The following is a 10843-nucleotide window of genomic DNA, read 5'->3' as shown; positions in this document are numbered from 1 at the left end:
GAGGAGCGGCGCCTTCCTTCCCGGCCGGCGTCCTCCACCTGCTCCGGACGCTGGGCCCAGCTTGCCACCGAGTCCCGCCGGCCGCGCTGCAGCTGGGGGGTTTTCCGGCGTCTCTCCACGCTCTGGCTGCCCAGTTTGGGAAGCGGGGTGTTTCATAGCCCCGGCAACCTGCCTCCCCAGAAGCTATAACTTGGTGCTGAAAAGGTGGCACGTGGGCTCATGCAGAGGATGGAGCGGGGTGGGGAGGAGGCAGTGCCCTCCGAGTGGGATGCAGTCCCCTCCCTAGACAGCCTCACCTTCCGCAGCCTGGATTTTGGTTCCCCCAGTCCTAGAGTAGAAACTTTGGGTGCCCTCGGACAGTGATGCAGATTTCTCCTCCCACTCTAAGAGGAGGGACAGGTGGGTGGCTCTGTGTCCCCAAGGCTCTTTGTTCCGTGGAAGAGCAGCGGCTGCAACTCTTCCCGAAGCATCCCACAGCCGCGAAGGATGGGTCCCAGCCACTGTCTCCAAGCTCCACAAGCCTTCCTGTACAGGAAGCAAGCAGAGAGCAGGCACCCGGAATGATGGTCTGTGTTCATAACTGACTTTCTTGGTGGCTGGTGCTGGGGCTTGAACCCAGGACCTGAGCATGCTGAGCTCACCCTGTGCCACTGAGCAGCCCTCCTAACTCACATTTACCGAGTCCTCGCAGTGTGCCAGACGGGTGCCCGCTGTGTGCAGTGTCACTTGATGCCTGCCACATTGCTCCCCGACAGCACCGCGGATGTGAGGGGACCAGAGTCACAGCATTCTTGGTGTCGCTGAGATTAGCCTCTGAGCAGTTAACGTGCCCAGGGTCATTCTGCAGCCCTGAGCCTCTGTGCTTTGCCACCTTCTTGAGCCCTGGTGCCAGGCTTGTTTGCTAAACAGCACCCAGATCTGAGCACGTGGGGTACTGAGCTGATCCATCCTGCCTGGCTCTGGCCCCAGGTTGTTGGTGGGTCCCGAGCCAAATATTCATCAATAACTATGCAGTGGCTTCTGTGTCAGGGTGGGGAAAGGCAGGGGTGACTTGCATTTGTCACAGGGAAGCTGAGTGCTCCTGGCTTCTGATGGCAGGAACCAAGCTTGCCCAGAGCCCTGTGAGTGAGCCAACACCCAGCCTGGAGAATGGCCCTGTCCTGAATGCCAGTTGAGCAGTAGTGCCACCGCTGAGAAGCACAAGAGCAGTAGATGCCAGGGCATGGAGGGAGCAGGATCGGTGGGAGTTCTGGAAAAAAACCGGTGGGGTGTGAATCCCGGAGGTCTTCCTGAAGGAGGTGTCCTCTGCCGAGCCTGGAAGGCACCTGCACGGGAAGGGCTGGGCCAGGATAAGGACGCTGAGGGGACTCTTTGATGACCTGGTTCCTTCTAGATCGCCCTGGAAGGAGCACGTCTCTGAGGGAGGGGGCAGGTGGGCTTGGCCAAGCCTAGGTTTGAGGCATTTTGGCTCAAAAGTAAACATTTTTTCTTTTCTTTTTTTTATGGTACTGGGGACTGAATCCAGGGATACCCTACCGCTGAGCTACATCCCCATTTTTTTTTTCATTTTTTATTTTGAGATACTAAGTTGTTTCACTAAGTTGTCCAGGAAAGCTTCAAACTTGAGATCCTCCTGCCTCAGCCTCCCCAGCAGCTGAGATGATGGGCATTTGCTATACCTGGCTTGGCTCAAATCTGAATTCGAGCTATAGAGTCTCACCTCACTGTGAATCTGTTTTATGGAAGGGCTGAGAGGCTGAGTAACGTGCTCAGGGTCCCCTCTAACAAGCATCCTTCCCTCTCTTCCCCTCCTCTGCTTGTGGGAAGTGAGGGGACCTCATTTCCTTAGGCATCCAGGGGATTGGGGCATGTTGTCCTCTTAGTCGGGAGCCTTCGCTGCTGTCTTCCCCAGATGTGTTCCTTCTAGACCAGGAGGGAACACAGCGGAGGTGCAGGCCAGCAGCCAGGAAACTATCACCCCTGGCTGTGCAGCCTTCGCCCTCAGCAGGCCTGTGTTTTGGAACTTGAAGAACCTGCATTTTCTTCAGACTGTGCGTGTTCCCTGACCTGTTAACAGGGACTCATAGGCCTTCTTCCTTCTCCTCTTTCTCTTCCTCTTCTTTCTTCCCTCCCCCCCTTCTTCCTCCTTCCTCTCCCTCTTCTTCCTCCCTCTTTTCTTCCTCCTTTCCTGTTGATGGTGATCACATTCAAAGCTTCACTCACATTAACCACACGTTACTGCTGAGCTCCACCCCCAGCCCTTTTTAAACAAGGTTTTGTTGCCAGGCGTGGCATCCCTGTGATCCCAGGACTCAGGAGGCCGAGGGAGGAGGATTGTGGTGAGTCTGAGGCCAGTGTGAACTACACAGCGAGTTCAAGGCCAACCTGGACTACATAGCAGGATCCTGTTTTAAAAAAAAGACAGCTTTGTCTGTTTGTAGGGTGAGCATGATGGAAGAAAAGGTTTGTGAACTCGATTGAGGTCCAGGTTACTGGAGCAAGGTTTTCAGGGCTCCCCTAACTCCAAGCCCATTGCGTCCTGTATCCCCTTGAGGTTGCAGCTCTCAGGGCATGGTTTTCCAGAACAGCCTAGGTGTTGTTCTTTTCCCTTCTTTTCTCTGGCCTCTGATTTGTTCACAGTAGGTCCCTTTGTGCTTATATTTTGTGAGACTTCCCAGATAAATCCACTGCGTAGTAAAAAATGTCACCAGGAAACAGTGCCAGGGCCCTGGGGCCAGACGCAGAGTCAGCCCGTCACTCCTGGTGGCACAGCCTGGAGTGGGCCCTGGGGAGAGGACAGCTTTGGGAGGGGCCCAGCAGGAACAGGGCCCTAGCCCTGGCGACTCAACAGGTGGGGAGTGTGGGGAATGTGCAGAATGGCCACAGGAAGGTCTGGGGTGTTCTCTGCCCCCCGCTGCTTGGGTACGCCCATACTCTGTGGCCATGCTCGGGGTAGGGCACAGCGGATCCGTTTTACAGGTGAGGAAATTGAGGTCCCCTAGGTCTGTATGGTTTGCAGATGAGCCTTCCGATCCTGAGCTCCCTGGGCCTCCGGGTACTGGCAGATGATGTCCATTTTCTTATGGGGCACAGCTCACATTTCCCAGGAAGTTGGGGTTGCTAGTAATTTTCATAATGGTTTTACTATATGAACAGTAAGACTTTTAGCTGGGTGCATTGGCACACATCCGTAATCCTAATACTCTGGGAGGCTGAGGCAGAAGGATTGCAATTTCAAGCCTAGCCTAGGCAATTTAGTGACTTAGTGAGAACGTGTCTCAAAATTTAAAAAAATTAAAAAGGACTGGATGTAACTCTGCAGAGGTCCCAGGTGCAGTCCCCAGTGCTGCATAAAAAAAGATTTTGAATTATTATTATTATTATTATTATTATTATTATTATTATTATTATTATTTTATTATTTTTGGTACTGGGGATCAAACTTGGGACCTTACACTTGCAAGGCAGGCAGTGGCACTACTGAACTAAATCCCCAGCCTGATTTTGAATTTTTAAAAAAATTTTACCCTGATTGGACCCTGTCTTCCATCGTAACATCAGAAAGTTGTCTTGAAAACTTGGTGAGTACTGTTGGGCTTGTGGAGAGCCATCCAGTCTCCGTGTTCCCTGGTGTCCCCTGCCTGGGACGTTCATGAGCAATTGGGAAGGTATCATTTTGGGTGCCAGTGTTTTTAATTTTAGTCATGTTTGTTGTGTTGCTGCTGAATTTTTTTTTTTTTCAGTGATGAAACATTTGAAGCACGAAGAAAAGCCAGAGTTTCGTTGTGCTCTGCTGTTTTGGCTGGGCTTGTATTTTGGAAGGCTGGAAGGAGGCCCGGGGGTGACAGGCAGGGCAGGCCACGGCCCATATTTTACTGACTTGGAAACTTGGTGATCTTTGACTTAATCTCCTCTTTTGGGGACCAGAGGAACTGAGGAACCCTGAAATCTGGTCCCCATCTCCTAAGGGCTCCCAGATGAGCAGCCAGGACCTCTCTGGGAAAGATGAACAATTCTAGCATCCGTTCCCTTTGGATAGAGAGAAGGAAAATGAGAAGATTCTGTGGTGCCCCCACCCCCACCCCATCCTGAAAGCTGTTGAGCGACTATTTTTATGTTGCCTCTTTTTATCCCACTGGCTTCTGTAAATAGTTGAGAGATGGCAGTTACAGAGATAAAAATGCTAATTCCAACCTAGAAAGGAGAGATGGCTGGGGGAGGCCAGGGTCTTGCCCCTCTGCCCGCCAACTGACTGGGCCGGAAGTAGGAACTGAGCTCCTGGGGCAGGTGCTGTGGGTGCAGCTGAGGTCCCCTCTGGGAGAAGTTTGAATGGTACCGGTACCGGTGCTTCTGTGGGGGCTGGAGGGGAACCCCTTCCCTTTGGACCTTTCTTTCCTCTTGCAGTACTGCGGGTCCAACCCGGGGGACTCTTTCTCTGCTTCAGCCCCTACCCCTTTTTTAAAAAAAAAATATTTTGAGATGGGGTCTTGCTAAGGTGCCCAGGCTGGGTTTGAACTTGCTATCCTCCTACTTCAGCCTCCCAGAGGGCTGGGATTACAGGTGTGAGCTCCATTTGAAGCTCAGGGGTGTTGCTTTCCAGGCCTCCGGTGGAGAGAGTCTTTATTCAGGATCATCCCAGACGTTTCTCCCGCCCTCCGGGTACAGGTGTGTGGGGGGAACCAGGTGGGCAAGGCTTCCAGCCGCCTTCTCTGCACCTCTACCAGGGGGTTCGTGCCAGGGCTGGAGAGGAGGGGCTGCAGCCCCATCGCTTCCAAAAGGCAGGGAAGAGGGCACGAGGCCGTGGGTGGGCCAGGCGTGATGCCTGCGGGTGCCAAGCCGTGGGATGTTGGTGTGGAAGGCTGCTCCTCTCTTATAAATCCAGATTCCTTTTGTTTCCCTGCCTCTTGCTTCCACTCGGCAACAGATGGGGGAGGATTCAGTGGGAGAAGTGGAAGGAAGGGAGAGGTTGTCCTATTCCTATTTACCCTTCCCAGTCCCTTCTGTGCCTGACACATCCTGGTCTCTTCACCCTCCCTGACTTCAAGGCCACTGGCTTCAGTTTCCTCCTGGTAATTTGGCCTTGGGATCTGAGGAATTGAACTTCTGCAGGGAGCTTAGTGGAGAAGCTTTCCTGTCTGTCAGCTCTGTGACACTTGTAGGTCCAGACCCTTGAAGGTGCCAAAACCCTTATTCTCCATCTTCTCCTGTGGTGGAGTTTCTTTGAGGCTGTGTGCTCTCCTGGTTGGCTGACTCCAGGAGTTAAGTCCTCAAGGCTCTAACTTCAGCAGAAAGAGGGATACTCTTGTGACCACTTCCAGACCTTGCCTGGAGTCAGACCCATTCAGCTGATGGAGGCCCCACATCTCCTCCTGACCAGAGCAGTGGGTGCCAGCCAGCCTTGTACGCATCTCAGCTGGATGTGGGCAGCTCCTCGGGCCGCCTCCGACAGACAACAGGCTGGCTGCTGTCCTCTGACTGAGGGACGCAGACTCAGCCAGCTACACAAGCTTCTGACCTTCAGAGTCGCTCCCTCCAGCAGCACTGATGGAGTGCCAGGCGCGTCCAGGAAGTTCTCTGAGTCCGGAGGTAAATAGCAAAGACAGAGCCACATCCCATGCTCTCTGGCAGGGTCACACCCATGGCACGTTGTCTGTCTCTGAGCTCTCAGAGACCTTGTGGCTTCTCTCTGTCCCTCAGATACAGCCAGGCCCCAGGAAGACTGTGCATGGACTCCGAGCTCCTGTTCCTCAGAGGTTTTGTTTTTGTTTTTTGGGTTTTTTTTTTTAGACAGGGTCTTTCTATGTAGTTCAGGCTGGCCTTGAATTCACTGTGTAGCCCAGGCTGGCCTTGACCAGGGTGTGATCCTCCTGCCTCAGCCTTCCAAGTGCTGGGATGATAGGCCTGCACCACCACACGTGGTCGAGCTTGGACTTTATTCATGGTAAACATGTGGCCACTGCAAGGCTGGTCCTTCCTGAAGAGCTCAGAGCAGCACTGGCCCAGCATGCACAGGGCCCGGCCTCCACCCTGCACCAGTGCACAGATAAAACCCCAGACCGACCTCCGCTCTCCTGACACCACTTCGTGATGGAGTGGTTCGCTCATTGGTGAGATGATGGTTTGGGGAGGGGTCATGTGATCTGTCCCTGCAGCACTAATGTCGAGAATGCTCAAGTCCCTGCAGGTGAGATGGCCTGGAAAATGGCCCTCGGCTGAGCTCAGCGCCAGAAGGCGTGGGGAGAAGGGAAGACTGTGCCTGGTCGCTGTTGTGTGTCCCTGCCCAGAGCTGACAAGCACCTGAGTTTTTCAAAGATTCTAGGCGTGATGGTTCATGCCTCTAATCCCAGCACTTGGAAGGCCATGGCAGGAGAATCCCATGAGTTTGAGGCCACCCTGGACTGCGTAGTGAATTCAAGGCCACCCTGGACTACATAGCAAGACCCTGTCTCAAAGCAAGAAAGATGTAGAGATCAAGGCCGGGGCCTGACACAGGCCAGCTCCACTCCCAGCCCAAGACTCTGGACATTGTGATTTTTGTTGTTGTTGGTACCGGGGATCGAACTTGGGTCCTTGTGCTTGTAAAGCAGGTAGCAGAACCGCTGAGCTAAATCCCAGCTCTGGACATTGTAATTTTTATCTTCACTCTCCCGTCTCAAAGCACTGACATTTCATTTACGTAGTTCTGAATGTGGTGTGTGCCAAGCACAACATGCCAACTGCTGGATGGCACCCAGAAGTCACCATTTGCAGCTTGTTTGCTCTGGGGATCGATGGGGACTTGGTTTGGGGAGCCTGACCAAGCCTGAGTCCTCCCACTGTCTGACAGGGGCGGGCCCTTGTCCCTGGGGACTTGTGGGTTTCAGGGAGTATGGGAGGATGTGATGAGGGAGTGGCCGTGGGGAGGGTGGGGTGTGAGATGCTGGGCATTTGGGGCTGGAGGCAGCAGCTGCTCCACCTGGGGGGGGCCCTGCAGCATTGTCCTAGGGCTACGGTGACACCGCTGCCCTGGGTGTAAATAGCAGGGTTGTGTGTCTTGGTTCCGGAGGCCACAAGTCTGAGGCCCAGACTGGGCTGGACGGAATGGGTGCAGGCCTCTCCCCGAGGCTGGTGACACTGGCCACCGTGGGCGGTGCTTGTCTCATGAGAGCATCACCCGCCTCTGCCTCCATGGCCACATCTGTCTGTCTGTGGTCCTCCTTAAATTCTTTTTTTTTTTGGTACTGGGATTGAACTCGGTCGGGCCTTTGCACTTGTGAGGCAGGCGGGGGCACCACTGAGCTAAATCCTGGCCCTCTTCCTTTTTTTAAAAATTAATTTTATTTAATCCCTTTCCCCCACTTCCCTCCCTATGTACAAAAGCTTTGTTTCCATTTTTTCCTTCTATTTTCACTTCTTTTTTCTTATCCTTTCCTTCACTTCTCTCCCACTTCCTATAAGGATGCCAGACCTGTTGGGTTAGTTTACCCTCGACGGTCTCATTTTAATTTAAAAATACCTCTGTGCAGACCTCTTGCCAAGTAAGGCTATATTCCTGTTTTGTTTTGTTTGTTTTTTGGGTACCTGGGATCAAACTCAGGACCTTGCCCTTAAGAGGCAGGTGTGGTGCCACTGAGCTAAATCCCTAGTCCCTTGTTTTATTTGTTTTTTGAGGGGGGTCTCATTGTGTATTGCACATGCTAGGCCTTCAGTGACCACTCCTTTAAGGAACAAATGAAGAATGAATTTCCTTTCAGGCCTCTTCAGGCCTCTGTTTCCCCAGGTGAGAGAGGATGTGTGTGGCTTTGGCCATGATCCCAAAGACTTGTCCCTGGCTTGGCAGATCCTCAGGGCTATTTGGGGCTCCTCTGCTGTCCTGTGGAGCTGAGAATGAGGGAGGCTCGAGATGCTGAGCCCCGAGATTGGGGGCAGCCCCTCCTAGCCTCTCTGCCCAGGAGCTGGTTGCAGGTGGTGGGCGCAGGGGTAGGCAGAGATCGGTGCAGCCCAGGAAGTGGTGAGCGTTTCCTGCAGGCCTGGGCCACAGCTTCCTGGCAGAGGAAGGAGCCAAATGCTGACCAGCGGGGCCATCTGCTGCTGGAAGGCTCTGGTGTCTCCTTGGTCCTCTGGGTGGGGGTGGGGAGGTAGGGGGTGGCCCCTGTGTTTCTAGGGCCTGGGCCAGTGCAGGGCCTCCTGTCACTGTCAGGCCCAGGCACAGACAGAATAGTTGGCATACCTGGGCCCCTGAAACCGGACGCCCAGCCTGCCTTGACCTCCTTGCAGGGGCCTGCCCTGCGGATTGCCTGGCAGAGACCACAGCAGGGTTAGAGTTGCTGGGTTATGTTGTTTTTATTTATTTATTTATTTTTTGGTTTTTTGAGACAGGGTCTCACTATGTAGTTCAGACTGACTTGGAACACTGTGTAGCGCAGGTTGGTCTCGAACTCACAGCAGTGCTCCTGCCTCAGCCTCCCGAGTGCTGGGATTACAGGCGTGCTCCACCATGCCTGGCTGGGTTATGTTAACTCTTGTCTTTTTGTATGATTTTTTTTTCTTCTGGGAGAATGTTGGTATCTCATCTTTTTTAGGGGGAACACTGGGGATTAAACCTAGGGACTTCACACTAAGCTACATCCCCAGCTCTTTTTAAAACTATTTTACTTTTTAAAAAAATAGTTTACTTTGAGACACAGATTTGCTAAATTGTAATTCCCTAAGCTGGCTTCAAACTTGTGGTCCTCCTGCCACAGCTTCCTAGAGCACTGGGCTTATAGGCATACACTGCCACATCCAGCCGTGTCAGAGTCTCAGAGCCATTTGGGACACTTGGGGAGAGGACGCCCTCTGTCGAGACCACCTCCTCCTGTCAGTGCCGGAGACCAGCCCTGCGTCTTGTGGCTCCAGAGGTTCCTCATCCCATGTAGTGGCCCTGACCCTGGTCTGAGCCACGCAGTCTCCTCCCTTCCTCCCCATCCAGACCTCGAAGGCCAAGGCTGATGCCAGAGGCCACTGGACTCTGGCTGGCCAGGGAGACTGATTAAAAGCAGCTTCACTGGCAGCGGATGGCTTGGTGTCCTTGGCTTGCAGGGGAGATCAATAAGCAGTTTTTCTGTTGGCAAGAAGAAAATCCCCATTGACTCTCCTGGTGCTGCCCGGTTTAGTTTTCTTTTCAGGAATGCTTGGCTCCCTGGCGGGGGGCAGCCTCCCTGTCCTGGGGGCCTGGAGCACTTGGCCGAGGCCGTGGGGCACACAGGAGTAGGCAAGTCTTGGCCACTAGTCCCCCTTAGAACATTCTGGAACACAGCCCAGCTGGTAGTGGGCATTCCTCAGGTACTGTTGGACAGAGCAACTTTTAAGTACTTGAGGCTCTGAGGGTTTTTTCCAGTACAGTACTAGGGATTGAACAGGGGCTTTTGCATGAGCTGGGGATGCAGCCCTCTTTTAGTGTTTTATTTTTTTGATACCAGGGATCGAACTCGGGTCTTTGCACTTGCAAGGTAGGTGGCAGAACCACTGAGCTAAATCCTCGGCCCCTAGTGTTTTATTTTTGAGGCCAGTCTTACTAAATTGCCCAGGCTGGGTTCAAACTTGGAATCCTCCTGCCTCAGCCTCCCACAGTGCTGAGATTACTGATATGTACTGCCGTACCCATCTTCAGTTTCACTCTTCATTTCAGTGCAGAGTTAATCCTGTTAAGTGTTCCCCATGCTGGGCAGCCATCACACCATCCATCTTCATATATTTTCACAGCTCAGAAGGAAATACATGCCCTATAAACAGGTCTTCTGTCCATTCCCTGCAGATCGGGGAGCCTCTCCCCCCTTACTCCATGAATGGACTATACTCGAAAAAAATTGTGTATTCCTAGGAGAGGAATTGCTGGCCCTAGAGTAATTCTACATTTAACTTTTTGGATGGTACACACCTGTCATCCCAGCCCTCAGGAGACTGAGGCAGGAAGATCACCTTGAGTTTGAGGCCAGCCGGGCCTACATAGTATGACTTTGTTTCTAAATAAATCAAATGAAATAATTGAATCTTGGTGGGGGAAGTGTTCTGACATAGAGGGGTGACATGCTTTTCTCAGCTGGGTTCCCCAGGGAGCCCAGGCTCTGCCCCCCACTTCCCTTCCTCTCCTAGTGCACAGTGGCACCAAGAGGTGACGTCCTGTTTGCCCATGGAATCTCTCCTGAGCGCCCACTGCCTTCCTGATTCCCAGAGGCCCCTCATGTGCGTGACGGGTGCAGAGCTACCACCCAGTCTAGGAACCAGGCACGGACTCATTGAGTTCCTCCTGGTACATTTGTCCGGCAGGCTTTGTTAAACAGGAACGGAAGGTTAATATTCTGTCTGGCCAGGGAGAGGTTGGCAGCCTGAGGGGGTGTGACAGCCTCTGTCTCTTTACAAAATTGAGGAAACATTCACATGTTGTAAAATTAATCTTTTGGCAGCGCTGGAGATTGAAACCAGTGGCTCACCCATGCTAGGCAAGCACTCTACTAATGAGTTAGGTCCCTGCATGGTTTTATTATCTTAAAATTTGAGGCAGGGTCTCACTAAGTTGCTCTGTTAGGCTTGAACTTGCAGCCCTGCCTCAGCCTCCCAAGTAGGAACTCTTGAGGCAGGAGTTAGATCCCTGCCCACTGTCATTGCCCCTGCAGGTGCCCGCTGCGGATGGGAGAGCCCGGCGCGGCGAATGACACCTCCCACGCACAATGTCATCGTGCGTCTCTAGCCAGCGGAGCGGCGACCAGGCCGCCCCCCAGGATGGCAGCGGCGAAGGCCCGAAGCCCTGTGAGGCCCTGCAGGGCCTCTCATCCCTGAGCCTACGCCTGGGCATGGAGTCCTTCATCGTGGTCACGGAGAGTGA

The sequence above is a fragment of the Fukomys damarensis genome, unplaced genomic scaffold (genome assembly GCF_012274545.1).
Source record: "Fukomys damarensis isolate Sample0158 unplaced genomic scaffold, DMR_v1.0_HiC HiC_scaffold_12, whole genome shotgun sequence".
NCBI lineage: Eukaryota > Metazoa > Chordata > Mammalia > Rodentia > Bathyergidae > Fukomys > Fukomys damarensis.
This window is presented reverse-complemented; position numbering follows the sequence as displayed.